Raw genomic sequence first — 18,150 nt, forward strand, 5'->3', positions numbered from 1 at the left:
AAGTGTGGAATCCCCATCCTTGGAGAGATTTAAAATTTGACTAGAGAAGTTGCAAACAGTCTTATTTAAGGTTTTAAACTACTCTTCATTTAAGTGGAGTCTTCATTTCCAGACATTCCTTCAAACATCTTTTTTTTCTTTGATTCTGTGATCTCACTCCACACATACTACTTGAAATTATGAGCATTTAGCATGTGGGGGCTTCATCTCCAGTCTTCAATATTTTCCTTGTCTGGAAACATATTTCATGCTAGACTAGGTTCAAAGGTAGCAGATTTCTTACTCTAGGACTGTGAATGAATTGGTGCCATTCAACACAGTGAGATTAACCAAAATACTCCTTTAAGTGTTTGTAGCAGACTGTGAGCTATGGATAATTGTATTGGGTCTGGCTGAGATGAAGTTCCATTTTCCCATAGCAACCCTCACAGTGCATTCATAGCTAGAAAGGTGCTGGTAAGGCTCCAGTCTTTTGGTTACTGCTTGAGCAGTGCTGGCATAACATCAGTGCTCTCTCTCAAACATTCTGCCCCTCATCAGTAGGCTGGGGATGGGCTAAATCCTGGGAGGGGATGCAACCTTCCACTTGTGCTTTAGTAAACTGCTTTATCTCAACATACAAGTTGCTTTCCATCTTATATTCTCTCCTCTGTGCAGCTGAGAAGGGTAGTGATAGAGCAGCTTGGGGACCACCTGGCATTCAGCCAAGGTCAATACATCACAATAGTCTCTCTTCTACTGCTCAGCATAAGCAGTCTGTAGATATGTACACATGCAGTTGCCTCTCAGTAAAAAGTATGAATTAGGGGATCATAATTCCCATCTCTATATTAAGTTAAACTATACTTATCACAAGAAATCAAACTATAGAGAAAGTTTTATTGCAAATTGCTTCTCAGACATTATCTACAAGTCCCTTCTCTTTCTCAATCACAATACTATAACCCCGAGCATTTTATCAGAATTTAAATGCTTGTGACCTGATATTTCATCTAAGTATTTCATTGTCTACAGAACAATTAATTCCTTCCTAGTGTCTACCTCAAACAACCTAGAAAAGAGGCCTGGTTAATTTAAACCTGTTATGGGTAAGTTCATGGTTTAACCTTGGTCTTAACATTTACTGCTTTCTCTCTCTTTTTACCCACACTGAATTCAAGCTATGTCCATAAAACAAAGCTGATTAAGAGACTCTTTGGTCATTATCTAAATTGTTTTTCTAGTCTTTTAATGAAGTCCTAGGCAGCTGTGGCTGTTAAATGCATTTATTTCTTTTGAGGATTACACATTTACTAATGACTGCAAGATGACTTTAGCAATGTATTAGTAACTAATTATGAGCATAAATAATTATGTCAAATTGATTTTTAAAAATTATTTTGAATGTAGAGAAATTGACTAGGTTGTCAAGAGATTAGAAAAAAATGAATGCATAAAATCTTGGATCTTAAGTAATTTTAAAAGCAACAAAGCAAAACACTAGGATTCTTCTATACTTAAAAGTCTTCCAATTAAATGCAAAATTTCCATAGAATGTGCAGAATATTCTGGATACATATATAGTTAAAATGCATTTAAAATTTCTGAAAGGCAGATTTTCTCAGGAAAAACAAATTATAATCACTTCATCTGTCTAAAACCTGTTTCTATAGTTATTACTGTTTTTACTTCCATTAGGCATTGACTGAATAGTTAACAAACAGGACTTTTCCTCCTGGTAACATTATGGCAAAAAAATTAATTTTCTCATGACAATGTTTCCATATTTAGAAAAAATAGAGCATCTGATGAAATGAGACATTTCACGACAGAATCAGGAGTGTCAATCTAAGTCATCTTCTTTCATTTTGAACAGATTACGCCACCATGGCTCAAAAGAAGTACATAGCTGTTCATTTTGAAAGGAAGATGTACTGACTTTGTCAGAGATGGAGCTAACTTTCCTCATAGCAGCCTGTAGGAGACTGGAGGAATGTTTGACTAGCTCAAAACAACCAGATAGGAGTTGGTGGGGGAACAGAATGAGCTCTAGGTAGGTAAGGTGGTGCCCAGCTCCCCTCACCCCCTTGAGCCTTCTCACATTGTGCTGAGCAGCTCAGGAGCGTTTGAAAAGTCAGCTGCTAGCCTGCACTGTAGTGGGGGTGGTTGACCTCACGGAACCACCAGGAATGTTCTGTATCTGTGTAAAGCATGAGTTTTTGGTTCTGAAATTAGCATAAGCTCACCTGGAGGGCCACAGCAGATCAGAACAGATAAGAGCATGGTGAAATACGTGCTGCATCTCACATTTCATTACCCTGGATTTAAAAAGCTGCTGAAACCATGCTGGATCCTCGGGTGGTGACTATCTTCCTTTCTCTGCCTTATTTCTTTCTCTTTTCTCATCTTCTTCTCAAAATATATTGTAAACCGGACCAAGGAAAATTCCACTCAATGCCTTGTTAAGTGTCTTGTTGTATCTGGATATGTTAAAGTTCACTAAGTTAGACTTTGCCCAGTGCTTATTCCATTGGGATGTTCTAAAGTTTGCAAGTAAAAGTTGGTTTTGAACCTCCAGGGAATTTGGTTGTTTCTCCAGTGCACCACCGAGACCAAATCCAACTACCTTCCCTTAAACCTGCCAAGCAGACTGGGGCATTACACAGCTCATATGGTGCTATGTTATAGATTTGTGACCAAATCAGTATTGATAGCAATAGTTTTACTTTTACAGAGCACTGCTTATGCACTATGAAGGCCTTCTCTGCTTCCTATTCTGCCAAATCAGTGAGTATGCTGGGGTCGTACAGGAGTTCGGAAGAGACACAGCCAGGAGACCTGACCCAAAATGACCAAAGGGATATTCCATGTCATGAAACCTCAGGCTCAGCAATAAATCTGTGGGAGTTTTTCCAAGGTAGCCATTGCTCGTAGACAGTATGGACACAGATCTCCTGGTGATGAGTGATTATTTTTGCATCACTCACTTGTTTGTTTACTTCTTTTTTTTCTCTTCACTTGTTAAACTCTCTTCACCTTGACCCATGAGTTTTCTCACTTTTGCCATTCTGATTCTCCCTCTGATCCTACTGGGGGAATAGCAAGTGAGCCAGTGGATAGAGGCATATTTGCCAACCACAGAAAGTGAAAGATTGGTGATTAACTAGCCATGTAATTTTTTACTTAAAATAATCCATAGAAATTGATTTTGTTTAATTAATTTACATAGTTGAGTAAGCAAGGGTGGGATAGAATAATTTATTAACAAAATAATAAGATTTGACTATACTAAATAGTGAATATTGCCAGCAAGCTTTGGCTAAACCACTACTCTTTGGTGAGGGAAAGCTTTCCACTAGAAATCAGTTTGTTAGTGTTTGGTTGTCATTTTTAGAGGTGCCATGTGAAATCACATTTTTTTCCAGTAGATCAGATTTTGAGACCTCTACTGATGTTGCATGAAATAAATTTCCTTTGACTGGCCCAACCACCGGGACACTGGTAAGAAACTGAGCACTGTGATGTTTGTTAAACATGACTGACTTATTTTGCAAGCTGCTGAAAACAACGTGTTTCAAGTCTCATACTCACCATTGCTAGCAAGGCTAGAAACACAATCCCCTACTGTTTTCAGTTGCTGACAGGTTATTTCTAATAACTGATCATAGTCTTAAGGTCTTTAAGCTAAACTTTAAGAGAGCCATAAAAAACCCACTTGCACTATATTTTCCTTGAACTTAAGATTAGTTTATTTTGCCGGTTTGGGATTTTTTTTTTAATTTTATTTTTAACCCATAAAAGAATGTATGATATTGAGCCAAATTCCACACATTGAAAATCCTTTTTCACATTAACAGAGGCAATTAAATGTTATGGTTAGATGAAAGAATTTGCACTACGATTAATTTTTATTGTTATTAGTTGATGGACCTTGAAGCCTGACAGCATTAGGCTTGTTTTATAACTTCTAACCTTTTGTTAGACAGATTTGCTTCATAATATCTGAGGATAGTCCATTTTGGATGATGCAAGGATCTCAAATGGAACCATATTGAAATAAAAGTGAATATAGAACCAAATCACACTTTCATTTGAAGAAAAGCACGTAATGCACAAATTACCCCAAGTAGACACATTTATTTCTTTACGTATTTGAGTGGAATATTTTTTGGAAAATGGATTTTTTTAGATTTTGGTCAGCATATTTGAGTTGTGCTTTATACAAAGATGTATAGTCTGAGATGCAGTTGTGATTGATATATTTCTAAAAAAAATGGCTCCAAGGCAGGGAATATCAAATGTACTTTATTGTGGGAAAACATAGATAAATTAATCCAACTATTTATTTTACATAAATCTAAATGTCTTCTCTCAAGTATGTTTATATCCTGGGCATTATTTTTATATTTTGGGGTGTTTTTTTCTTTTTTGAAAACTGTAAGTTACTTATTCTCAGGACAGCTGGTACCACACTTTCCCCTCAGATGTACCTTCTATATAGTAAGAGAGGGATAAGAAGCTTTAAAAGTATAAATTTGTGAGTGTATTTAAGGAATTATATTATGAAAAAGTGTTCAAATTTTAAATAGAAAATTTTACGCTCAAAAATGTCTTCAAAATCTGTTAAAGTGAAAATGGATTTTAGCTATCCTACTGAACAATACCACTCAATCACTGTTGCACACGATATTTCAATGGTGTACTTAATTTATTTATTGATTAAATAACTAATCTCTTCATTATTGATCCAGAAAGCATTGAATGTCTCATGAAGATTTTTTTTACCTTTTATCAGATTACATGAATCTTCAAATGAAACAAGTCAAACAAAATAACATTAAGTCCCTTAATGTTTATAAAATGAAAATAAGGGCAATAGAATAGAGAATTTTAAAGTTTACTAAAGATAGGAATACTGTTTCTGTCAAAAAGAAGGATAGATGTCAGGAACAGAAAAAGAAAAGAACAAGTAAGAAAGTGGTAAAATTTCTGAATGATAAATTGATAAGATACTGAAATTCAAGAGACAAAACAAATGAAGACTTCTATTAATCCTGATGGTTTCAGAAGGGGGTGCAGCAGAGGAGACTTGTCATGACATCACAAAGTGTTCAAAAAATGTGTGGATGTGGCATATGGGGATATAGTTTAGTGGTGGTCTTGGCCATAGTAGGGGAATGGTTAGACTTGATGGTCTTAGAGGTCTTTTCCAATCTTAATGATTGCATGCTTCCATGCTGTGAACTGTCTGCTGTTAACAGGAAACGGACTATTCTGGGCAGAGGGAAAGGCTGCAGCTTGTCCCTCCTGCAACTTTGGTCAACAAGACTCGGGGGTTCCTGGGTGCTGGTAGTGAAAATGAAAGTGAAACTCTCTGGGAAGTTGCAGGAGAAGGGGCGGTGTGGGAGTATCACTGCAAACACCCAGCAAGGCAAAGCACACCAGACAACAGGCTGGGATGTGCTTGTATATTCCCCAGAGTAGGATTCCTGTGCTGCAAGATGCTCCCACAGCCACTCCTATAGGCACCCTCATCCCTGATTCTAGAATGTATCTTGGATTTGCACTGAAAATCAAAGGATCAGAGGCTAGGAGAGGAGTTCTGTTATCATCAGACATGGGGTGCCAGATGAGCTTGCAGTCTCGTGAGCTGTCCCAGTGTGGATCTGCTCCACAGGCTGATTACTGCCACTTCCCCTGCCCCTCTACAAAGTACAATGGGACACAAGGAGTGAAAGGACCACAGAGAGCCAGAAGCAGACATTTGTATGTACCTCCCCAAGAACTCTTTGGGAAGTACTTTCCTGGAGAAACAATGCCCTTGCCTCCAAAGGGACGACCCAAGTCTGTAGTTTTTTTGGGGAACACCAGCACACCCTCAAGAAATGCTGACAAGGCTGATTTACTTCTGATCCTTTCAGAACAGGCACTCTAGCTTTAGCTCCTGTTGAAACAAGTGTGATAAGGGGGAGAAAGCCAATGTTTATTAGCAAAAGGGTAGGGGAGGAAGAAAAAGGGAATGGAAGAGAGGGAGATGTACATAGGGATGGCAAAGCCAGGAGCTGTCTTGTTTAGTGTCACTTATCATGGTCCCAAACCGGGTTTTATAACAGGAGTTTTAATGTGTTGTTTTTGAACTAATTCCACCTTTAATTATGAATATGCGAATGTTAAATTTGTAGAAATCTTAAGAGCTCTGTATGAAGTACTTTTCCATAGCATGTTTAAGCTCATAGATATTTTGCTTGTAGTGTACAGAAAAATTCAAATAGAAAAAAAACCCTTGAAGTAAATTTGCTCTCCCAGCTGAAAAGTTTATTGTTCTTTGTGGTTGCCCACAACTTTAGATGATGTGCTTCAGATGATCCAAAAAAGAGACAAATACAGGAATCTTTAAAGTTTCTTCCATTTTTTCAGGTAGCCAAACTGTTCTGGTTCAGGAGCAGCACTCCGAAACCATGAACCACTTCTCCCCACTGCCTCCTGTTAGAGAAAAAAAAGGCAGAGATTATGGGTTGAGATAAGAACAATTTACTGGAAACAACAATGAGATAAGAAAACAAACAGCAACAGTAACAATATTAATAACAAAAGTACACAAAAAGAGATGGTGATTTCCAGGCAAAAAATTCTCACTGAACCCTAAAAAATGTGGCTTGGTTCCAAGAATAATAAAATTAATAATAAAAACTTCAAGTACATTAAGGTAAAATATACCACCAATTAACTGGATAGAGAAAAGGAAGTCTTCTAGAACTTCCTTTCTCAGAATAGAAAAAATATTTTCTGCAGTGGTAGTATGGTGAAATTTAAAGTTTCCACAGACAGATAAAAGCAGAACAAAAGTAACTCACACATAAATATATGAACTATTTAAACAGCAGAATATCACCTAATTTATTCACTTGGAAACTAACTACCAGTCCTAGTCAACAGAAAAACTTGCATGCAGCTTTACTGAAAAATCCAGTCCATAAGGTCCTTTAGCAAAGGTATCTGTAAAAAAACAACAAACAAACAAACAAAACAAACAAAACCTAAAAAACCAACTAAACAAACAAAACAACCCACCAAACCAATCAACCAATCAAAAAACAATAAAAATAAGAATTTTAAAAAGAATGTGATTAAAGATAATTAGGAATCTGGAAGTCTGTTAAGGTCCGACCCAGAATTATTTTAAATAATTTTTACTGTTTGAGGTGGGTTTTGAATCAGTTTTCTTGGATGATGCACATAGCAACATTGAAGTACATGATACATACTGCACAGCATGTTGGAAAAATTGAGAAATTGGAATTTTAAAAAGATCTGTTGCACATATATAATCCATATGCCATTTTCTGCACTTCATAGTCTTTAATGGATTTCAGATTAGGCAAGATCCCTGAAATAGTATTTTGAAAGCTCTTATACTTGTCCAGGGACTATAGGATGATCTCAGAGTGGAATCTTATTTTCAAACATGTAGAAAAACAGAAGTGAACTCATCAAGAAGGGCAAATTCTGCTTCTGGTTTTGCATATGAAAATTAGTCCAATTAGTCTAAAGTGCAAACTTGGCCCCAAGCAGTGTAAATTTTATTATCTCAGAGCCTGTTCCTTTAAAGAACTAATAACTGCTCTTTTTTCATGAACTGTAATTTTTAGGCATATGAATCTTCTTAGAAACTCCCATATTCATACTGAAATACCTGTTTCCGCAAAGTAGGTCACCACTTATGGAGAAAGTCACTGAATAGACTTTATTCTTAGAAAAAGTTTACTATTTGAGTGCAGTGAAGTCTTTAAAAATTAATAAACCACAGAAACATATGCAGTCTTTGGTCACCAGAGCTACCTTGATGTCCCCAGAAGCCCTCTACAACAATCTGTATCGAATGTAGTGACACTTCAGATTAATTGCCAGATTCTCCCCTGGTGAACTCAGCCAACAAGCCACTCATGACTCAAGCAGATGTTTCTGCACTTTAGGCAAACTGCAGCATGTTTGTATTCCCATTACTCCCCTACCTCCGTCACCTGTGACAAAGGCTTTTACCAGAGACATTACAGGAATTTTACCCATGAGAAACAAGATGCTGGCCCACCAGCAGTGCTGCAGAGTAGCCTAAGTTTCCATCAACCAGCACACAGGGGAATCTAGGGGATGAAACATTACAAAAAATATGGATTAGATTCATCAGTATAACTATACTGATAGTTACTGCATTTACAGGGCAAAAGGGGACACATGCTCCTTGAAAAGTTCCCTAGGAAAAATGTATTTGTCTGAGCTCATTTCACTAAAGATTTTCATAAAGCTAAAGAGGGTAAAAAGTAGCTGAGATAAATTGGTTTTCTGTGTCCTGAATAAAGCTAAGCAGAGGCAGAGTGGACAGTGCCAGGTATCAGCACTGCAGTAAGACAGAAGGGTGTAAGGACCAAAGCAGTACAGCAAGTCTTCCCTTGATTCTTTTGTAGCCCTCAGGCACCCTGAGGAAGACTCCTGTGGGGATAAAATCAAACAGCTTTCTTGCAGATGCTGCAGAATATAGTACCACACCCACAGCTGGAGACTCCGCTGCTAGGAACAGGGCCCAGTGCCTGTAGTCTGTGCACAACCTCTACTGTCCTTTTGATCTCCTCCTCTGAACATTAGCGCTCTCCTAACTCCCACACAAACTTTTGTGGTGTCCTTTTATCCTTCAGTTCCCTCTTTTCTCAGGGAGACAGAGAAAATATGACTGACAGTTTGTTTTTATTACATTTCAGCTAGTTCAAAATATTTAATCATCCAAATTAGATTGGATTAAAAAGAACTGTGGAGTTCTCTATGAGTATGAATAGGCTGAGTAGAACTCTATGGGAATGCCACATTTCTTCCAGAATGTGTCATTTTTTCAGTGACATTCCACTTCCATTTTCACATGATTTTTCTTATTTCTTCACCTCCCTCCCTCTGTCCCTCTCCCCCCACAAAAAAAGTCTACCATTTTTGCAGGAAAACTTTGAAAGATCTTTATTTGGGAAACATTTGTCCATCTGCAGGATTTTTGGATGTTTTGTGTAATTTAATTAATTTCCTTTCTTGTGAAATATGTGATGCTAGTCCGTTTTTCTGAACTTCTTATTATTTTTTTTTTTAATATTGGGACCACTTTTTAGTCCCAATCAAGCTTTCAACTGGTTTCTTCTCCACTTTCAAATCTCATTTTAGAAATCATAGAGCTTTGTGAATTCCTTGTCATATTCCTAGTTTCTATATGACAGAAGACTTAAGGCTTTGCCTTTTCAGTTGGGTGTTTTTGGCATCCTTGCTTCCTATGGATCAGTGCCTTAGATCCATTGTGATCATTGAAGTAACACACATTTCCTTCCTGTCCTTCTTGTCTGGAACAACATAGATATGATATAAGGATGAAGATACTGGCACCACCTCCTCTTTTCTGTTTGGAGAACAGAGGACCAAGTGCTTTGGGGAAAGATATAAATGAACTGCATCTCTGAAGCTTGCAACATACTCATAAGCTCTGGGAAGGGAATCTATTTTTGCTACAACGATGATCAGGAAAGAGGTGTTTTCAGAAATACTGGATTTTTAAAAATTTAAACTTTCAATTTTAACAAGTCTCTTTAACTAAAAATTCTGGTATCATTCAAAGTTGCAGCTTAAAAATAATATTCATTTTGAAAAAATAAAATACAGAAACATTCTTTAATAAACTATTAGTTCCAGAGTGTAGAGAAACTGAGATATCAAAGAAACTGTCATGATGATCTAAAATTTATCATATATGAAAAACCTATTTTGTTTAGCTTGAGGGAATAAGCTTTGCATGAAATCTTCCCAGAAAGTTAAAACAAATAAAATCAGGTTAAGACAAGCATCTGACACAGATAATAAGAGTAATAATGTTAAACTATGTCAGGTATAACCTACTGAAAATAGAATCTTTTAATGGGAACATCATAAAATTTTATTCAAACACAGTTAAACCATTCTTTTTAAAAAGGAATAATAATGCTTTCTGTAAATATTAAAAGAAGTTTTAAATAAAGTAACATATTTTAGAAGAAAAAATATCTACTCTTTTTCAATCAAGATTTTTCCATTGAAAAATTCATGCATTCTTTGAGAGGTCTGTTACTGCCATGGATAGTGATAGGACCCTTGTAACCAATGTACTTTAATTGCCATTTTCTCTTTCATGCACTTTTTTTCAAGTCAAGCATTTAAGTTTTGCAGGACTCTAGGAGACATGTAGTAAACAAAAAAATAATATATTCATATTAATTTATGCCCTTATGCAATTATTTCAAGGCAGAACATAAATAGGTATAAATATTTGCTTTTTGTTATAACTTTAAAAAATTGAATTTGGAAACTTCATATCTCAAATTAATTTCCTGTGTCTAGGAAAAAATAGCTGCAGTACATCTCTTGGGGATTGATGCAAGCTGTGTCTTGTTTCACCTTTGCAAGTTTGAATATATATATAGATGTGTGTATGTTATATCTCCAGAGCATTATAAGCAAGGATCACTGATAATAGTACAGGGTGTCACTATTACACTGCCATTGTGAACACCTAAGTTTCTTTATAAAGAATTATGTAAGGGATTTTAAAAGTGTAGTTTTGTTCTTGTTGTTAAGGTTAAATTTTTTCAACATGTTACCAGCAGCAAGGCTGTTTACACACCACAACTCTCACTAGGCAAATTCAGGCACAGACAAAGCCTTCTTGCTTTCTTATTACACTCCACATTACTACCCTGGCTGAATAACTGCCATCCACTAGACGTAGCAAAAATGTTAACAACTGTAATGAAGAGAAGGAAGAAGAACTAACTTGCTATGCAAAGCTTTATGCTGTGATGATGCTGTCAGTCAATGCCCATCAGTATTGCTTGTGCAAAGCCCAGGGCTTACTATTGATTTAATTAACTGGAGTTGAGATAAAGTTCAGTTATGCAATGCAGTAATTTGCAGGATGTTAACAGGGTTTTACAGAATGTATTGTGAGACAGGAAAAATACAGAACTGTATGGATGAGACACAGCCCTGGTACCAGTGACTGACAGACTAATAGACAAAACTGCATGTGTATCAAACACCCGGGCAATATGCTTTGTGTTACTGATATCTGAGATACAATAATTGTAAAACATATTCAGGGGAGTCGGTTCTGATTTCTCTTTCCATTATCAAGTGCTAACACAGATCAAGAAACTAATCAGATCAGCATTTACTGTGTGGTTATCATAGAAATAATGTTTTTTAATATAAGAACCTTTAAAAGAATATTAATGCTCATTTTTAAAAGACCACAATCTAATATCACCAGTGACGCAACGACCCATCTGTTAGGCTATATAGGTAACTTTTAAAATCTGATTTTGTAAATTGTTCACTTGAAGGCTTTTGTTTCATTTGATCCACACTGGGAAAATGAATGTATGTGACAAGATTAAAAATAAGTTTTTTTTTAACTACAAGCAATTAGCAAGTTCTCTTTTCCACCTTCAGAATGTACCAGTCATTTTATTTGTATAAATGTGTTGTATAGATGTGCTTATGTGTCTGCACTTTATACATATTACCAAAATAGTAACAGTGTTGCACCAAATCCACTTCTTTTAACTTAAACTTTGTCTCAAAAATCTCTTCTCTGTAGATTTATTGAAATAAGTGTCTCTTAAACCTTGAAATATGTGGTTCTTGTGGACTAATACATTAATCAGAAATATTTATGTGAGGTTAGTTCTCCCATTTTACATGAGAGCTGCTTTAAAAAGACTTGGTGTATTAGTCTTAGATACCAGTGTTTTGAAGTTCTGCTTCATAGGAAAAAGCTCCTTTTTTCTGCTAGGAAGCTGGTTGCAGAGAATTATTTTCTTCAGACCTTTATTTGCAACCTTATTGTTGACAACATCATAGGTGTGCCACATTCAACAATCAGCCCAGCCTGTTCTCATCTCTGTATCTGATAGCACTATTCCCATCCTCAATGACAGCCTTCAGCCAGCCTTTGTTTTCCATGTAAAATTGCAGGGAGTTCAGTGGATCATACAAAGGCCAAAAGGAAATTTTACATAAACATAAACATAGACACAGACACATACCTATAGATATAGCTGGTCTGTATATACACTTACACACATAGGTATTTCTTTATGTATTTATATGTCTCTATTTATGCGTATTTATGTAAATACGTATATAATGTAAGTCTAGATCTATCATATGAAATCAGTGCCATATACTAAGCAACGTAAGAATTAGCTAAGAAACTTATTTTGAAAGTAGGTCAACTGGAGGAAAACATTTTGGAAGTCTAAAAATGCTGTTGTCTTAGAAGATTACAATATTTCCTTTTTTCCTCAAAAATTTTAGGAGCCATTTGTCTTAAAGTAGTAAGCTGAAGGAACTCTGTGTTTTATTCAATAATGTTGGTAAAGAATGGGGCATTTTGTTTCTCACGAGGCAACTGATTATGTGATTTTTTTAGATGCTAACGTTTACTAATGTATAATAAAATTTATACAGCTGTTATGCAGTTTTGCTGTACGTTGATTCAATGTGTTTTCAAATATCACAAATGACCTCTTCATTAACTGTCTGTAAGTGTCTGAGATTTAGCTAAAACATCCCTAATTCAGGTGGTTCTGGTATCTGGAAAACATACATGGGACAACACAGGAAGCAAACTGTTCTGAGAGGCACCAGAGTAATGTACTATGATGATCAATAATAAGAATATGGTGATAGGTAGTTTGGGGCAGATGCAACGGAGTCCCCTTCTGATGGTAACAGACAGTTTGTACAGAAATATGGCTTGTCTGCCAATTTATTTTGCATTCCTTTAATGGAAAAAACTCTTAAATATTACAGGATAAAACCAAGGAAATTTCCCAGATAAAGCAATCAAGTAAAACTCCTTGGGATAGAGTGAAGGCTGAACACAGGCAACAACTTTCAGAAGAATGACCTTTAAAGTCATAGAGGAGGAAATGAGATCTTTATATATGAGTGAAGTAACAAAATTAAGATGACCTTTAAAAAAAATTAGAGTTAAACATTGCATGGCTTAACAATGATCAACAAAATGACCTTGATTATGACTCTTGACCACATAAAGGTGATCCAGATACACTTTTGTCATAAAGATCTAATGCAAGAGTAGAAAGAGCACAGGTTCTTTTTCTTACATTATTTTCTCAAGCATCTGCAGCTGATCACTGCTGGAGACAGGATACTGCCTTACAAGAACATTTATTCTTCCCCAGAAGGATATTCTTATTTTATGACACATTATTCTCCCCCCCTCCATGATATTTTAAAGTACAATCTCTTTGAATTAAATAATTTGCCTGAATAAATATGACCTAGGTAAAGGCTATTTCCTGGTAGTATTTGGGAAGGCTTGCAAATTAGCGTAAATATTTCAGAACAATGCTAAGCAAGATTTTACTCTCGTCATTTGCACGTTGAGTATAACAACAGCAGCCAAAACCATTTTTATTTCATATATTTCTAGTGATTTTGTCAGTGTTTAATTTTATATTACACCTCTAAACTACTCTGTGCTCATGCTTTGTAGTTTTACTTAAGGATATTTTTGGCTTTAAAACTAAATATGTCTCTATATTTTTCATGATTCATTATGTGTTTGAGACCACTTTTGCAGAATGACCAGCGTAAAAGCAATTTGAATTGCTTTAATTAGCTATATTCCTTACCTTTTTACAGGTACTGGCTCTCTTGCTTGTTGCTGTTACTTTCAGTGGCAGCAAAGAGATATTAGCAAACGTTACATTTATTGGACCAACTCGCATTCATTATCAAGTTTCTGCACTTTTAACAGTGCAATACTTAGAATATAATTCATTTATTTCACATTGCTTAGCAAATAGATTTTTGTTTTAGTTTCGTTTTCATCTTTATTCTACATCCATTACCAAGTAAAACCTGTCACATGAACCTCTCATCTCTGTGGAATGTCAGGATTCTTCACATACTCAGTAAAAATACAATAAAATAAAATAAATAAAAAACTCCTCTTTCTTCTTTTTTTTCTTTTTACAGATTTCTGACAATATTTTTTGACAATGCTTTTTCTAGTAGACTTGGATATAACATAGACACAAAACTGTTCTCATTCTTCTGTTTTTTGCTTGCTTCCACTTTTCATAAATTTATAAATAAAATAGCCTTGTGCTAGGAGAGAAAGACAGACTAGTAAAACAAGTACTGAAATTATAAAATGACCCAAATCAAATTAATATTGGTTCTGAGGTAATTTTCACATTTCTGAGGTAATTTTCACATTAGAAAATTTGTTGAATAACAAAAGATTGGGAACTAAAATGTGTATTATGTATCCAGAGTAGAAAGGGAGAGATGAAACTGCTTAGAGATAAAATGAGAATAGAAGAGTACATAAATAAGAAATGATCAAAGCATTAGAAAAATTGAATAAACACAGGAGCAGTGTACACATATGTAAAAGGATGCTAAGGTGTCAATACACAAAAGGGTGCAAAGACATCAAATATTTTATGCAGTAAATGAAGAGGTGAGAACACTGGTATGCATGCAAACAGATATGAAGGAAGCAGAAGAGAATCAAATGGAAAATATCCAGTTTCAAACAGGAAAAAAAAAAAAAAAGAGAAACTATACAATCATAAATAAAAGTGTAAAAACATTAATCAATCAACCAAAAAATAGTATGACAAGAGTGGTATAGAAAACATAGAGATTACAAAGAGTAAAGCACCAATAGAGTATTTTATGGTGAATTCTGTTTACTTTAAAAAGTTTGTTACACTCTTATTACATTAAGTAAATTTTATTTCTGATAGTGTCAGGATTAGTTGGAGAAGCTAAAGAAAGCTGAAATGGATACAAATGAAGTTTGGACCAGTTCTTAACAGAAATCCTCTGAAAGTTACTGATTGCATAAGCCATCTCATTCTTATGCAATCTGTGAGTATAAATTGTTGAAAATTAAAGAAAGGAATATTCAATGGACATATCATGCTTATTCTTATTTTCCATAGTCATCTGCTTTGGGCTGCTTCTGGGAAAAAAAAGGATACTGATTTAGCTGAACTTTTTAAAATTCCTAATGTAATGCCTTTTATGTTCTTATCATTATTGAGCTTTGTATACATTGGTGATTTGCATCCTCTAAATTCCATCAATCCAGCCTTATCACTCGAGCAATAATTCAGTGTTCCCTCATCCCTATACAGTTTACAACACAACTGTATCACTCCAGCTTCCTCAGGCTAATCTTTGATGCATCTCTTATTTTCTTTCTCTCTGCCATTGTTTTGACTCCTAGCAGCATACACTATAGACACAATGTTATATATGCCTGTGTAGTACAACATGTTTGTTTGCCAAAGGACACAATTTTGATAAAGAAAACCCTTCAAATGTCTGCCATTTAACAAATAAATGATTAGTTTAATTGTTAGACAAATAATTTACCCTCTGAATCAGACTATTAAAGGTGTAATAACCATATATATCCCAAGAATTTTTATTGATATTTTTAACTGAAATATATATCTTTCCTTATAAGAGCTACGTGTGAATAAAAAGTATTTTATTAAAGAAAAAGCCTCATTAAAAAATAAATCAACCTGCTCTATTCTAACCATAGAAACAGATGTTGTGCAGTGTGGGCTGCACTGTGACAACAGAGGAGCTGAATGTAGTACAAGACAGGATGAAAGCCCCTCAGATCAATAGCCTGTGCTTTAGCACATGGTAAAACATGCCTCAAAATAGGAGAAACAGAAAGGTAAATATCACTTTTAAAAAATTCTAACATACTTGGGTCAACACCATTGACTGGGTATTTCATGAGACAAAAAAAAGTATGTATATGTTCATCTATTGTGGTTTAACTCCAACCAACAACTAAGCACCACACAGACATTCACTCACTCCCCCCTGACCCAGAAGGATGGGGAGAAGAGAACTGGAGGTGTTAAAGTTAGAAAACTCAAGGGTTGAGATAAGAAAAAGTTTAAAAATATTTCAATAGTAATAATAGTAATAGTAGTATAATAATATACTAAGTATAATAATAAATTGTGGTGGAAAGGAAAATAACAAAGAGAGAGAAATTAAACCCTAAAAAGAAAAGTAATCCAGATGAAAGCTACTGCTCACCACCAACTGACTGATGCCTAACTGCCTAATTTTCCCAGTCTACAGCGTAAATATTTACATCTGAGCCAGTTACACTAGATGTGTGACCAGTCAACACAGAAAAATAAGTGCTTTTGGAGTAAAATTCCTAGCATCATGAAGGTTAAAGCAGCCTAATAGTGCACTTAGAGGTATGCTTTTGTTGCCACTGTGTGTAGAAGAAATCTACTTTGATTAGCTCAGACAGAGGGATACATGCTATGGACGTTTAAGATAGGTGATACCAACTCAACTCCTATGAAATAGACCAGAAATACAAGATTCCTGTGTGCTCACAAGCTCAAAATGAGAATAAGAAGGATTCCTTGACTCTGATTTCTTTTAGATATCTGACCTTCACTTATATGCTGGAAGAGAAGTTGTAGGATTCTGAACAGTTTTGGAAATTCAGTCCTTCCAGTAAATAAATGAGATTTTTAAACAGTCATGTTTTCATGATTTATCTTATCTGATGTAAATAATTTACAGTAATATAAGTGAGAACAGCAGGTATGAGTAGGCTGGTGCGAAATTTGGGTCTAGAATGAGGACCGCCTTTTCTAATGAGGGGCAGTTGAGAGCTACCGTATGCTCCTAACTTTCAAATTAGTAGAGCCATCTGTTAAACAACTTGTTTGGGATTTTTTTCTTTTCATTTTATTTCCTTTCTTTTATAACTAAATTTAATTATTAAGCAACGATCCTAGTCCTAAGTTCTTTACCTGGAATTTTCAAAGTTTTTAAAATGAGATTCATCAGGTTTTGACAAAATTATAGGACTTCTTGAAAAATGTTAAGATCATAAAATGCTATCCCTAAGAGTTCAGTTCGTTAGCTATTATCTATGGTCTTTCACATTATACAAACTGTGAAAACCTGCAGATCCCAGCTTTGCTGGAAGCCATACTATTCATATATTTATGTTTGAAGCCTATTAAAAGCCTCAAATACATTTCTTTTCATGGCAAAGAGTGTCACATCTCAGAGAGGGGTAAAGAGGATACATGGAGGAAATTCGTATTTTCAAAACACAGGGCTCTATTATTCTTGAAATTTAATTTTTTTCTACACAGAATAAGTCTATGTTAATACCTAAAATAAATAAAATAAAACAAAAACCCAACTAAGCAAAAAAAAAAACACAATCAAAATAAAATCCAACACACAGTAAATAATTTTTATTTTATAAATTGAATTGAGTTATTCCAGAATTTTATATGTTTTACTTTTGGTAAAACTTAAGTAGTTTGGGTTATTTTAGGAGTGCGTAACCGTTTAGAAGTTTCTGTCCATCAGTGGAGTTATAGGTTGTCTTAGACATGTTAACAACTTCATCTTTTCTATTTTTGCACCCTTTTGTTACATCCAAATGGGTTGAATAAACTTGGTTGTAACTATTTCATGCAGCTTCACTTCTCTCCCTTCTTCACTCTTCTTTTTCCTAGAGCAAAATATCTGTAAACCTTTTTTTTTTTGCTTTTAATGTTTCTCTCACATTCAGTGAATGTTAAGCTACATTTGCCTACTATGCCTGAACTGTTACAATTCGCCTCCTCACCTTGCTCATCATCTGCCCTCCTCTGTTTGGTTTTGCCACAGCTAGGTTTTCCTTCTGTCAAAAAATCTGGAGTTCTCACACCCTCTGCTGAATGTGATCAACTCAGTAACCTAATAGAAAAATATTTCCAGTTAGTTGTTGGTTTGGTTTTTTTTTCTCCATTGACTGGGTAGTTTTTCTAAAGTTTGAATGAGATGGCTGTATTCCATGACAGTACAAATGAAAATCAGAGTTGACTTGAAGGAGATACTGAGAGTTTGCTGCAGGCAAGGAAAAGTAAAGATAAAATGAAGAACCTCTCTTCATTTCAAAGGTAGGGTCAAAAAGCAGCTTGGTATTTCATCCTTCAGCTGTCCCCATCACAGCAACTTTTCTTCGCTGTATATTCATTTTAAATGGAAAGTTTGCAACTGCATTTACTTAAG

General features: G+C 35.2%; 1 long non-coding RNA gene across 1 annotated transcript; it reads left to right on the top strand.

The window, feature by feature from the left end:
* Positions 1-738: 738 nt before the first annotated feature.
* On the top strand, positions 739-4,148 carry LOC114060222. The gene is made up of 3 exons (XR_003571844.1): positions 739-795; positions 3,405-3,480; positions 3,962-4,148. It is a non-coding gene; the product is annotated as an uncharacterized LOC114060222 (long non-coding RNA).
* The last annotated feature ends 14,002 nt before the right edge of the window (positions 4,149-18,150 follow it).

This window comes from Empidonax traillii, unplaced genomic scaffold (assembly GCF_003031625.1).
Source record: "Empidonax traillii isolate 1590-97213 ecotype Southwest subspecies unplaced genomic scaffold, ASM303162v1 scaffold265:size1167950, whole genome shotgun sequence".
Classification (NCBI taxonomy): Eukaryota; Metazoa; Chordata; class Aves; order Passeriformes; family Tyrannidae; genus Empidonax; species Empidonax traillii.